This window comes from Mus caroli, unplaced genomic scaffold (genome assembly GCF_978045245.1).
Source record: "Mus caroli unplaced genomic scaffold, Mus_caroli_1 scaffold_7, whole genome shotgun sequence".
Taxonomy (NCBI): Eukaryota; Metazoa; Chordata; class Mammalia; order Rodentia; family Muridae; genus Mus; species Mus caroli.
The window spans coordinates 71,962,069-71,977,003 of NW_028227262.1; the positions used below are offsets into that span (position 1 = coordinate 71,962,069).

Sequence of the window (14,935 nt, forward strand, 5' to 3'; positions counted from 1 at the left end):
TCATTTTGAGCAGTGATGGAAATATGAGTGACTTATTCAATAAGTAATTTATTCAATAAGACCTTGTGAATGTAATGCACATTCAGACTTTAGCAAGTTATATCACTTCATTGCTGTGTTGGAACTCAAACTTTTTTTGTTTGTTTGTTTGGTTTTGGTGTTTTGAGACACAGTTTCTCTGTACAGCCCTAGCTGTCCTGGAACTCACTTTGTAGACCAGGCTGGCCTCAAACTCAGAAATCTGCCTGCCTCTGCCTCCCGAGTGCCAGGATTAAAGGCGTGTGCCACCACGCCCGGCAAACTTTTTTTTAAAAGACTTTATTTATTATACATAAGTACACTGTAGCTGACTTCAGACACACCAGAAGAGGGTGTCAGATCTCATTACAGATGGTTGTGAGCCATCATGTGGTTGCTGGAATTTGATCTCAGGACCTTCGGAAGAGCAGTCAGTGCTCTTTCCCACTGAGCCATCTCACCAGCCCCCGCAACTCAAACTTTTATAATGCAATTTAGATATTTTTTTCAAGAATGTTTCAATATCATGCTTTATCATTCAGACAAATGAAAGTAGGATTTCTTTCCTTCCATTCCAAATTCATTCAACTTCATTATGATATTTCCATCCTTTTTAACATCAGAAATGGTATTGTGCATAAGAGCTGTATGCCTGTGCTCCTCAATGGCCTTCTACTTATAAATTAACATTCTTGAACTAGGAATATGGCTCAGCAGATAAAGTGCTTCCTGGGGATGCAGGAGAATTACTTTGATCATCACAACTCACATTTTAACAAAAGCCAGGCATGATGGCATATGATTGTAATCTCAGTTCTTGTAAGGGAAAGTAGAGGTAGACAGATCTTTGGAACTAACTGGCCAGCCAACCTCTTCTACTTGGCCAGTTCCAGGCCAATGAAAGAACTTCTCTCAAAAACTAAAAATAAAAAGGTGCAAGGTGCCTAAGAAATGGCATCTATGCATGCACACACACAAATACAGACACGAACATACATGAGCATGCATATACATATATTGCAATCTGATAATTCTGGGCAATCTTTTTATTAAGCATATGGTAACTGTTGGTACTTTTCCCACTTGTTTCTTTCATATTAATTTATTATAATTAAAGCATTTAAAACTAATTAACAATGTTCTTTATGAGATATTCAAATATCAACTTGAAGTAAAAAAATTCCTGCCATATTTTCTTAGAGTCCTGTGAGCTGTGTTTGAATTAACATTGTTAGCAACAAGGAAAGTTTTGACTCACTTAGCAAAATTCATTACCCAAGATGCCAAGGGTTGCCCTGATACTTTCTCCAGGCCCATAAACCAAGCCTTGCAAAACTGACTGAACTGTAAGACCCAAGTACATTATTTTGACTAATATAACTAATTTTGAGAGGAAAGTGGTATCTTCCAGAGAAACTATGAATCAGATGCTCACCCCTTCTACTGGGTCAACAACCTGCCTTCCATTCCTTCCTCTTCCCATCCAGGTCCTATGAGCACCTATGTATCTATTCCTCCTAGCTTTCTTTGTCAAATACAAACCCTAAGGCTCGGCTTTCTTGTTTTTCTTTGTTGGGGTTTTCTTTTTGTTTTTCAGTTTCCTACCTATCATTTGTACTAAAAGCACAAAACTGGCTCAAGCTAGTTATGGTGGTACATGCTAGTAGGATTTGCTGAAAGAGGTGGATCCAAGGCTGGAAGATCATGAGTTCAAGACCATCCTGGCCTACACTTTTAGCCAGTCGGTGGTAGTGGCAAATACCTTTAAGCTCAGCCTAGGAGAGACAGAGGCAGGCAGATCTCTGAATCTGAGGTCACTCTGGTCAACAGAGTAAGTTCCATGTCTGCTGGGACTACATCCCATCTCAACACCCACCCAAGCCCCCCCCCCCCAATGGCTCAAAATATAGAAAAGATACTGGTTTCTGCATGTACCAATAGCTTACCTTTGTGCTTTAGAATGGAGAACTCAATCACCTATTTGTTTCACCAGAGGGCTTATTAAGACACTGGATTAAACCCAGACCATGATGTTAATGTGATGAATAAAAATTTGGGGCAGAATTCAGTCAGGCTTCAGTTGATGTTTTAACAAAACCCCTGAAATTTTGCTTTGACATATGTGACAGTCTCTTTAAATCACTGTTTTTTGAGACTGATGAAAATTGGCATACCACTGTACTATAATTTTTGGAGTATCACACACTTCAATTCAGATAACAAGAGTCTTAGACAACTCAGCCTTCTACAAGGTAAACAAACACCATAGACTTCTGTTAAGAATATGTAATTTATAATAACTTGAACACTTGGATAAACTTTGGAAGACATATTCACATGGCAGTTATATCTACTCTCCACAGGCTTAACTAAGAACATTCTAGGTTCTCTAACACAGGTGGCTATTTATAAGACTGAATGTTTGAGATTGAGAGCCACTATGGAAGTGCAGGGCAAAAGAGAACTTTGGAAGTCACTCCTAGTGAAGATTATCTTTGAAAATATAAGTCCAACCCTCCCCATGTAAGAATTAAATTAAAAGAAGAAAGCTCAAAGCTTTGGAGGACCTCTCCTGGCAAATGTTTTAAATCAGACTGGCCTATCCCAGGCTCTCAGTGAATGTTCCCTGGCCTGTAGTGGAAGACCATCCCTTTAGATAAGAGTCCACTCGCATATGAACCACAGCCATACTATTTCAAAATAGGGCAAAGTAAATCTTATCAGTGAGCAGTAGGTTGATGTATAATTACTTATCATTACTGTAACACATCACTTTAAAACATATTTCCCAACTACTCCTCTTCCCTTTATCAATATATTATTCATAGCTATATAAATAACATTTCACTGAATTCATTTTAAAGAAATCCATTGACTTTAGTAAATTATTAGACACATGTAACTGTCATTAAGGCAATAATCTGGAAATACCCTGCTAAGGATTTCTGGAAACTCAGTCTGTGGATGAAAGATGAACAAAAGCACCATCTCATCGGCTACCAAACTGATGGCCTCAAATGATTTGGAATTTAATTACAGAACTAACTACATTTTCAGGATATGATTTCCAAAGGCCAAATATGTTATTTAATTCCCTGTTTGTGTGTTTTGTCCAAGGGACATCAGTCGTATTTGTAAATCTCAGTCCTAGAAACCGATAGCTTTGGGCTATGCAGGATCCATATGTTAGGAGTTAGAATGAGGGAAAAAGCAGAAAAGGGAAATTATCATGCTCATCTTCTCCCCTTTCTGCACTCTCTCTTCCACTTCATCCTGCTAGCCAGGAACATTTCCATGTCCGTTCACACACAAGTGTAGGAATTTCAAGGTAGTGCTATTGGATTTCATATTAGCACTTATTGTTGTGAGTATGAGTACATCCCTTCAATAGTGAGCCATGCTTATACTAAATAATTGTCTGAATTATCCGATCCCAAACTTTAACTGGATAGTTTGAATTTGTACATGATTAAGTTTATGAAGGAAAGTGATGGGATAACTTTTTGCTGTGCTTTTTTTCTGAAAGGTAGAGTCAGGACTGTTTAGCTGGCTTGTCAGGGAAAGGAACTGGCCACCAAGGGTAAGGAGTGGAGTTTGATCCTTGAGATTCCCATATTAGAAAGAGAGAACCAACTCTGAAAGTTGTCCATTTATGACATCACATTAACCATGACACATGCAACTACACATACACACATAAAATAAATAAATGGAATAAAAATTTAAATCAGAATGAAGAGTCAAATTAAGATAGTGACTTCTAAGGGAGGAAAGAGGAGGAAAAGTGAATTTTTGGAAAAGTTGGGAGAGTGTGAATGAATATAATCAACACATGTTATATGAAATCCTCAGTTAATATCATTTTTAATAAACAATATTTTAGGTGGTCTGAACCTCTTTGTTGTTCCTAAGGTTGCAACATGGTATCATATTTTTTAAAGACATGGAAGTATTTGTGTGTGTGTCTGTGTAAGTGTGTACATTGTATGTAGGAGTACCCATTCAAGCCAGAAAAGGGCATTGTGTCCTCTGAATTGGAGTTTCGGGGCCTTGTGAATTACCTGATGTGTATACTAGAATCTGAACTCAACTCATTCTGAAAATGAGTAAGTACGCTAAAGGGCTAAGACATCGCAGCTCATGTGTTTACCTTGATGTGTCCTAAGGACCGCTCCCTATCACTTGCACGGGTGTTGGTGATTTGGTTGAACCCTCTTCCAAAGAAGAAGCAGCAGAATGTGCTGTTTCAATAGGAAGTCTTTTGTTGGTGATGCCCAAAGGCAAGGAAGTCATCGTCCTGCTTATGGTCAGGATTGATCATGGAGGTCAAGCCTCATCATTACATGTTGTCAAGATTTGAAAAAAATGCATCCTTCATTTTAATTCTTTGCATGATTAAAATCATTCAGTTACCATTCCATTTAATTAAAAGCTTTTATGATTTAATTTTAGTGAGGGGAGAATGATCAGTCATTAAAATGATGACTGGATGATGATATTTTTTATTATTGCAATAGATAACAGGAAAAGGCCTTTGGGATAAATTCTATTTTAAAAAAAAAGTAATCATTGAAATGTGTTATCTGTAATGAAAAAAGAGTTGTTGATATTGTTAATTAATAGCTGATGAATTAGTATGGAACCTGACATTTAGTTTCCCCAGTAACTCTGCAGAGAATGTGAGTCTATTATTCTGTTTAAGAAGATTTAGGAGGGGAGGAAAGCAAGAGAAGTGTAGAGGAGGAGAGATGTGGAAGAGAAAATAAATGATAGAGAGAAGCTTGGAGGGAGAAAGTCAGAAGTTCAGGGAAGGGAGGAAACATAAGGATCTAGGGGAGGAGAAGTAAAATAGAGGTTAATTCTCAAGAAAAACTAACCAGTTCAAGAAAATGCATGAACATCCATTATGGCATTTTATAGCAATCAATAGAATAAATGAATTTATTTAAGTTCATATTTTCCTTTTATTTTTAAATTAATAATTGATAGTCTAAATTGGATGTCATATGTTTCTCTATTATATATTTTATTTTATCTGTTTTTCCTTTCTCATCAGCAATATTATTAGGATGTTAAATCCTAACTTGATAATAGATGAGAAAATTGTAGGTAATTCATGTTGTGAATCTTTTCTTTAAAAGGAAAGAGAGAAAAGAAGGAAGGGGAAGGAGGGATGGAGAGAGGCTGGGAGAAAGAAAGAGAGAGGGGAGGCTACTCTCAGTGAATGTGTTTTTCATACAACTTGTTGATTTTTCTGTGATATAGGAAAAGATAGTTTCAAGCCAATTGTACATTAGCATGGTTGTATATAAACTCTGACATACATTATTTCTGCCTCAATTGCAAGATGGAAACCCTGTTTTTATACTAAATTTCGTGAAGGAGCAAGTTTAGACAAAATTCTTTGAGAAGAATTCTTCAGGGTGGTGATCTAAGTGAATTCAGTGTGTACAAGCCTCTTATACCTGTTGGATCCCATGGTTGTTGATGATAAGACCAACTCCCAGAGTTGGCCTCTGACCTTCACACACACAATGACATACACATATATTATCATGCCCATATAATTCACATGTGCTCCTGCACACACACACACACACACACACACACACACACACACACACACACACACACCACACGCACACATACACATCACACACAGTAACAATACTAATAAATAAATATGTTTCAGGGATTGAAGATCTCAATGCCATTCATACACATGGCCCATTTATCAGCTTGAGAATACTTGCATGAAACTAAAATAAAAGGAACTGCAGTTTTTATTTCAAAGAGACACAAACTCAATTACAAATAAGTTCCATCAAGAAGACAGAGGAATGAGTTTCTTAAAAGTAGAAGTGGGACAAAGAAAGGGGTGAGGCAAAATAACAGTAATTTTCAGGTGTCCTGTGAGTTGTACAGTTACTCATGTGCACTGTTTAGAATGAATTTAGATTGGAGACATAGCTCAGTTCCTACATGGAAATAATAATTGATTACTAGATAGAATTATGAGAGGGTTGTTGGTAAATAGTATGCCTTTATAAGGAAGTCCCAGAAGGAGGTGCAGTCATAGCCTGAGGTTCTGTAAACACATCTTTAAAAAACTATCAATGTCTGGAAGGCAGAGGTTGCAGGAATACCTCTGACATAAACTGTAGTTAAGCCTATCAAATGAGTCTCTAAGACACACAGACAAGTTTTGTTTTCTCTTCAGCAAACTAAAACTGTCTTAATTTTTTTATTTCCACGAAAACTATATGAGAATTTAGTAGTTACCACAAGGACCTCAACTGAAACATTTGGTAGAACTTAACAACTCCAAGAACTCACTGAAAATTGAAATATTTAAGATTTGATTTGAGGGGAGGAGTAAAAGAGCACCCAGGAACGAGCACCCACTGCTCTTCTAGAGAACACTCACTTAACTCTGAGCACCCACATGGTAGCTCTCAACAGCTCTGTAACCACAGTTCTGGGGAATCTGATGCCATCTTCTGTGTTCCACAGGGATCCAGCATACATGTGGTACCCAGACATACAGTCAGGCAAAAAAAGAAAGAAAGAAAGAAAGAAAGAAAGAAAGAAAGAAAGAAAGAAAGAAAGAAAGAAAGAAAGAAAGAAAGAAAGGAAGGAAGGAAGGAAGGAAGGAAGGAAGGAAGGAAGGAAGGAAGGAAGGAAGACAAGACAAGACAAGACAAGACACAATAAAATATATAAATAAATAAATTGATTTTATACAGGTTATAGAAGTAAAACCTGTCATCTCAATACCTAGAAAATTGAGTTTAAAAAAGTCTCCAAGATCAAGGCTATCATGTACTGCATAATGAGACCTACCTAAACACACACACACACACACACACACACACACACACTATAGACCTGAAAACAATTCAAACGGGTAAGATCAGAGGAAACACCAGTTCAGAGTTGGGGTGTGAGACTTTTGCGTAGGATGTTAATGAGGTCTAGATATATCCCTGACCTAGGTATGGTCCATCTTATATATGAGTTCACTAACTAGAGAGGTCTACAGAGTGTTGGTGTCCAGAGTTTGTACTGTAGCTTTCTACATAACAGTGATTAAATAACTAGACACCCAGTTTAATTCAGTCTCCAATCTCCTTCCCTAGTTCCTGTCTAATGATCCTTTGATTAATCTTTGCTTATTTGATAGCTTGTTGGTTTATTTGTGTGTTTTTCTTTGCTTGTTTGTTTGAGTTAGAGTCTTTCTACATAGTCCTGTCTGTCTTGGAACTCATTATGTAAATCAGACTGAAATGAAACTCACTGAAAGCAGCTACTTCTGCCTCCCAAGTGCTGGCATTAAGAGCATGTGCCACCATGACTGTCAGACGATTGATCTTTCTAATGAACAGTCCCCATCCAGACTTTCTAGCGTCTACCCAGACTGTTCTATCATATCAGAGGTATAGAAATCCTGGAGGCATCTGCACTGAGCAGCTATAGAAGGTCTCCCTGAGGGAATTGGCTGGGTAGTCTTGTGCCTACATGGCCAAAGTGACCATACAGAAGCCATTTAGGTCAGCATTGATATTCCACAGCCTACAAGTGTGTATATAGTCTTTTCCCGAGCTCTGATTCTTCTGTCTGTCCCCCTAGCTGACACATGTTGAGCACAATGTCCAGGGCAAGTGTCAGCCTGATGCAGGGGATACTTGCTGGCAAGACTCTGCTTTTAACACTGGTGATAGACAAACCATTTTCACTTTTCATCTGTTTAATGAGAGCATAACTTTTGATGTTTAAAGGTATCTTCCCAACTGTGATATCATATAGTTTTACAATGCTGTTTCTTTTTTTCTCTCCTTTTAAACTCACCTGTCTTTTCCTTTGGCACTTTGCTCCATGTTTTTGCTCCATGTTTTTTCCTTTGATGCCAATGGGGAGGCAGGGGGAAATAGAATATTGACTGAACAGAAAAGTTACATGAATGAAGTTGATCTTTGCAAGCAGGACCTTGTCATAATCCTGGGCTTTTCCTTGACCAACTGTGATAGAAGGATAAAAACTGTGGATCATCATCCAGACTCTCTCCCTGAGAGATTTACACAATATAAATAGGAAGCTGGGACAAGGGCTAGAGCTCAGTGAGTAAAGTCTGTCCTCAAGCCAGGCCACCTGAACTTGATTCCCAGGACCTACGTGATTGCAAAAGAATTAACTCCTGAAAGTCCAATGACCACCACATTGGTAACACCTCTCTCTCTCTCTCTCTCTCTCTCTCTCTCTCTCTCTCTCTCTCTCTCTCTCTCTCTCTCTCTCTCTCTCTGACACACACACACACACACACATATACCCAAGAGAAGAAGGGAAGGAGGGAGAGATAGGTATTATAACTTAAAAATATTAAATTCAAAACTGAAACCATGAGATTGCTCTACCCTAAGTCCTACAATGGTGCTCTAGCTTTTCAGGTTTTTCATATTTTTAAATGGCCTGACTGAGGAATAGAGAGCTGGCTCCAGGCATAAAGGTACTTGCTGCCATTTCTGACTACTTGAGTTCAGTCCCCATGTGATGGAAAGGGGAATACTAACTCCCATAATATGGCCTCTGATGTGTGTGCACATGCATTCACAAGTGTAAAAAAATCAAACGAGTGGAGATAGTTCTTAAATTTGGAGAATAGCAGCCTTTAAGGCAGGTTGTACACCTTTGAGTCCTGTACTTTGAGTTTCTCAGCAATTCTATGGTATGCACCAGTGTAGGTGGATCCAATGGCACACATTTCTACACAAGTCAAGATGATGGGCATTGCCTTGTCCAAGTTCACAATCATGTTGATCTAATTAAACATAAATATATACGGTGACTATATGTCTTTTATAACAATAGAGCACCAAACAAATAACAAATGATTATGACAAAGACCAGCCCATATTGCAAATGCTGATAAATTCCAGAAGTTTCTTATAACTCAAAAGTCTTTAGTTGGGGACTTGTCTTAGTGTTCCAAAACTGTGAAGGGATACCACAACTAATGCAACTCTTACAAAAGAAAGCTTTTAATTAGGCACTTGCTACAGCTTTAGAGGGTTAGTCCATTGTCATATTGGGAAGTGGACAGGCATGGTACTGGAGCAGTAGCTGAGAACTTTACATCCTGATCATCTGTGGATCAGGCAAAGCAGGACAATGGACCTGATGTGGGCTTTTAAAAACTCAAAGCCCATCCCCAGCATCACATCTCCTTCAACAGGAACAAATCTACTTTAAAAAGGACACTCAAATGCTTTCCAAAGAGTTCATCGATAGAAACTAAGCATGCCAATATATGAGCCTAATGAGGGCGTGTGCTCATTCAAACAACTACAGGTCTGCAAAGAGTCTCTTGTTGCAACAGACAACCTGGATCCAGTTCTCAACATGCACCATATGGCTTATAACCACACCTAATTCCAGTTGTAGGGGACCCTTTCTCTAAACTCAGGATACACATGCATACATTCAGGGAAGACACTGACACATACCAATAAATTTTAAAAATTATGAGAAGACTTCAGCTGTGTTGAATGTGTCATGGGGGTTAGGTACAAACATTTTCTTCCAAATTAAGGCTTTTCTAACTTTCTCTCTTGACTATCTACTATCCTAGAGAGTTCAGCCAGTTACTGTGGATCCAAAAATCAACTTGAGTTCTAAAGCCGCAGGTAATATAATGCAAATATATGCACCTGCCCTTAGTTTGAAGGTGTCCACTTAGAACATGCTTTTAGTCCAGGGCCACTTAGTCTGTCCATGGGAAAGGTCTTAGCCTTGAACTTTGCTGACCTTTTTCTCTCCTTCCTTATTTTTCACTTCTTCAAGCAGAGAACATATTTTAATTGGCAAATGACTCTCCCACATTTCTGAAAGGCATTGTAGGAACATAGAGCTCTGCTTGTTTCCTTTGTTAAGCTGCTTTTGTGCCTTAAAATGTTTCTTTCTGCAATATTTAAGGGGAAACATCATTTCTTCCACCTTCTCAAGAGAGGCATTAAATACTATTGGCTATTTACTGAAATGCCACCTCCTGGCTCCATTGATCTGAAGGGATTTGGGATCCCCATGGAGAACAAAGATTAATTATCCATTCAGACACATCCTTGCACACCTACTCAGGATCTGTGATTTTTAAGGCAGTGAATTGCCAAATCTCAGGCCACTTTAGGAGAGTCTCAGAAAGTCATAGAGTTTGAGTTCTGCATATAACTCAAATAATTCAAATGAGGTCATCCTCATCAAAGGGGCCAGGGGCCAACTTCTGACTCAGTAGTCATCAAACCTTTTAGACCCTCCGTATCAGTTTCTGAGGATCCAAAGAATGAGAGTGTTTGTCCTAAAATACTGGGCCAGTGGGGTGATTCAGCAGGCAGAGGTATTTACATGCAGATTTTATGAGCTAAGTTTAATTCCTGGATCTCATAAGATGCCAGGAGAGAACCAATTCACCTGCAACCTCCACATGGGACCCATGTGGGACACACACACACAAACGTGCCAAAATAAGAAAATAAAAGTGTACAAGTTATTGTCAAGAGGACAAAGCATAAGAATAAGAGAGAACATGGGCTTCAACCACCAATAGAGATTAGTAAATAGCTTATTTAATAAGTTCTTTTGTAAGCCATATATATATATATATATATATATATATATATATATATATATATATATATTGGTGTGTTTGTAGATATAGAGAATCATAGGACTAATAGGGAGAGAGATGAGGCATTTGATACTTACCCAGAACATAAGCCCAGAGCCCAAGGAGATGACTCAGTGGGTAAAGTCTTTGGAGTGCAAGCACTCATGTAAAAGCTGAGAGTAGCAGCACGTAACTACAACTGTAGCACTGGAAAGAGGAGTGAGACAGACAGCTCTAAGGTGGCTTGTTGCCTCTTAGTTTCAGTCCATGGTAGGTCAGCATCATTACTGTGGACCAAGATAAGTATGCCATCCCCTTTAATAGTTCCTGTCAGGTACTCCTTCATAGCAATAGGGAAGTGACTAGCATAGTGGGTGAGAGAAGTCCTATTTTGGTGGTATTGCTGCCGTTGAAAAATATCAATGGTGACATGAGCATTTGTTGCATCTGAGGGAATCTGTGAACAGTATTCTTGTGCCATGTCAAAAAGGGAGTCTGGTTTTCTGTGTCCTGCTCGTGGTAATCAGAAAGTGAGATGAAAACTTGAGGAGATCAGAGGCGAAGAATGTATTAGTCTATTTTTTTCATAGCTGCAATGAAATACCCAAGGCAGGTGTCTTTAGATATAGAGAAAATCAGTTTATTTTCTCTAATGCAGTGAGAAACCTCTTTAGGAGTAAGAAGGTAAGTCTGGCTTGGGGTGTGACATTACCTTTTTCCTGTCCCCTGTAATAACACAGGAGGAGCATGGATGTATATCTTTGTGCAGTCTACTTATAAATCTACTGGAATTCAAGTACATGGTCTCCACCCTAATGACATAGGATGTTAGAACTGTATGGGCACCTGCATGGACATATGCATGCATGGACACACGAACACACACATACACACACACACACACATACACACACTCAATTTCCAAAGTTATGTATAATTTTTAAAACATAATAACAAGATGGAGAAAATGTAAAATGGAGCCCTCATACCTGATACCTTATTGATAGGAATATAAATTAGCCCAATGATTTGGAAAATATATTAACAATTTTTCAAAATGCCTAACTAACATAGGGACTGGGGAGATGGCTTAGCGGTTAAGAGCACTGACTGCTCTTCCAGAGGTCCTGAGTTCAATTCCTAGCAACAACATGGTGGCTCACAACCATCTCTAGTGGCATCTGATGTCCTCTTCTGGTGTGTCTGAAGACAGGTGCAGTATACTTACATATACATAAAATACATAAATAATTACAAAAATGGCTATCATAAAATGATCTTATATCCCAGCCATTCTACTTCTAGATATAAAAATAAAAGAAGTAATCTGAATATTTGAAATATATTCACAAACATCCAGAGCCATATTCATTATGCACAACAGCGAGTACCCATGAAAGATATGACTGGATAAGCAGAGTGTGGCATGCTCATGGTACAATTTGTATGCTGTATTTCAAAGTACATTCTACAATGTAGATAAACCTTGAAAATCTGCCAAGGGAAGAATTCAGATAAAAGACTGCGTATTGTATGATTCTATCCACATGAAATGTTTAGAAAGGGAAAAGCAAGAAACTAGAAGATTATAAAATTGCAAGGGAATGAAAACCATAAAAATCGAGAGTGACTTTTTTTTTCCATTCTCATCCCTCTCCATGAAACAGTGGTTCTGATCATCACATATTCATTCAGAACCCACAAAGTAGGACTATGTTTTTCAGGCCACTTAACTTCCACATGCCCACTCATTGTGTCTCCATGGTTTCCCAAAGTGAAGCAGAATTAATGTTGCAAGCTATGTTTGGACATAAGATGATTTTTTAAATGGGTGCCTGAGATCAACATCTCTAGGATATCTCATAAATACCCCATGGTGGCCCATGTTTGCCACTTCCAAAATCCCTAGGTTGCCACAACAGCGTCTTTCGAGTTCAGAAGACCTTCTCCAAATTGCTTGTTCTAGGTGCTGCAGCAACACCTTCCAGTAGTTTGTTCTTTTTTCCCTGTGGGAAACCTCAGGGCTCCTGCTTTCATTCTGAGATTGGATGCAGGAGGAGGATATGAGAGTGGTACGTTGTTTTCTCTGCAGCAGCATGAGTTACAGATATGGGATATATTTGAGAAAGGGAGCAAACTTAGCTTCCACAGTGTCCTGCTGATTAAGTATCTACTTATGAAAAGTCAAGTCATCATGCACTGTTGTGCACCATACTGGTACTCTTGGCTGGGACTTCCCATTCTTTTGCCTGTCTTCATGTCCTTGTCCATTGTGAACTGTTTGTTTGAGAAACACTCCCTTTCCATTTTACATGTCACATCACACTTACTTCTGCACACCTTTCTTTCGACCCTCTTCAACCTCCCACCCATTTGATGAGCTTAGAAAATCTTCTGCCTTTACTGTCTCTAGGATAACTCCGTATATAAAGTATTGCCTGGAGAAGATAATGGATTATTTGCCATCTTTGGTTTACATTACATGTGTGAACGATGTACCTGTCCCATTGTTCTCTAAACCTTTGAAAGCAAGGCCATGCTTTCTCAATTTGTAGCACCTAATGTGACTAGAGACCAACTGAAATGAATTGATAAAGATGACTTGTCCACTGATTGTGAGTATATAATGTGACATTAAATAGATCAACATGATGGGCTGGAAAGGTGGCTAAGCAGTGCAGTGGACTGGCTGTTCTTAACTGCTACTGTTAACCTCAGGGTCTTCCAGAGGACCCTCGCTTGATCCACATGGTAACTCACAGCCATCTATACTTCTAGGTACGAAGGTTCCAATACCTTCTTCTATTCTCTATGGGCATAAAGTGTACAGCTAGTATACAGACATATACACACAGGCAAAATACCAATATACATATTTTTAATTGAACACACACACAGGCACACAGGGTGGGGCTGGCTCAGTCAGTAAAGTACTTGGCAGAGAAGCATTTGTACACAAGTTTGATCTTCCTGCACTGCCAGCATGATTTTGTATTTCTGGAATCCCAGAACTGGGGAAATAAAGACAGTAGGGTCACAAGGGTTTGCTGGCCAACAAGTCATCTGAGTCAGGTTGAGTAAAAGATCCTGTCTCAAAACTAAGAAAGAAAGCATCAGAGGAAGACAACTGCTTATTGGTATTGACTTTGATGTGTATATGCACATATACATACCTGCACACATATACATGGACACATGCACACAGTATATGTGTTTATATTGTGCATATATATTTATACATAATACATGAATAAATTACTAGTAACCTGTAGAGAACATAGAAAGATGTTCTGGGGCCCTCTAAACTAGTAAACATGGGTGCTAAGGGCAGTAACTGTTCTTTCTAACACCTTCTCCCAGTGAGAGACAGGTCCACAAGTAAACATGAACCTTGTGAAAGCCTTTAGAGCTTGAATGAATGTTGGGTCATCATGAAAATTTGAATGAATATAAAATAGAAGAGATTACATAAAAAATGTAAACATAGGGAGAGTAGTAGAAATAACAGGCACCTGTTGGTTGTTTTAAAACTCCTGAACTGACCCATAATAGGTTCACAGGCATCCATCAAACTTTAAACCAACATAATTATAAACAAAACATTTAATTCTATCTAGCGAGGCCCAGAGTTCCATATACTAAGTAGCATTCTGTTATAAATAACTTTGTAAAGGACATTTACTATATATAATGAAAACAAGTCTATGCTCAGTTAGGTTTAGCAACAGATGTGAGAATGGTGTCAAGAATTTTGGTGAGGATACTCATGATACTAATTGAATGCTAGTGTGTTTTCAGAACGTGCAAAATGCCATAATTTTAACCCTAATTTCAAAACAGAAAGAGTGAACCATTCAGAACCAACAAATTTGGGTGTTGTTCATCCTATTCCACACAACTTGTGTACAGATCTCTAGAGCTTTTATGTTTCAAAGTCCAGTCACCGTTCAATCCTTGTGGGTCTGAAGGCCAATGGTCATGCAAACATGACAAAGAAAGCAGCACAAATGTTATCCCATGGTGTGTTTAACTTGTCCTTCCTGTGAAGCATGAATAGAATCTGTATGAGCGAGCTTCGAGTTCAGTGCATTGTAACACTATTGTATTTACTTATTGGACACTGCATTGCATTCGAGGGCACAGATATATGGGCCTAGGGAACTAATTTCTTAGTTAAGCAGTTAATTACTATCTCAAGGTCTGATCCAGATACTGGAATCCTCTCCTTGCTGTTGTTCCTGTTTAGGCTATAAAGAAAGA

At 38.5% G+C, this 14,935-nt stretch overlaps 1 protein-coding gene across 4 annotated transcripts in view; it reads left to right on the forward strand.

Moving 5' to 3' along the window:
- The window catches only part of Ctnna2 (catenin alpha 2), a 1,115,747-nt gene that overhangs the window by 710,366 nt on the left and 390,446 nt on the right, over positions 1–14,935 (forward strand). The gene's annotated exons all lie outside the window — the stretch shown is intronic.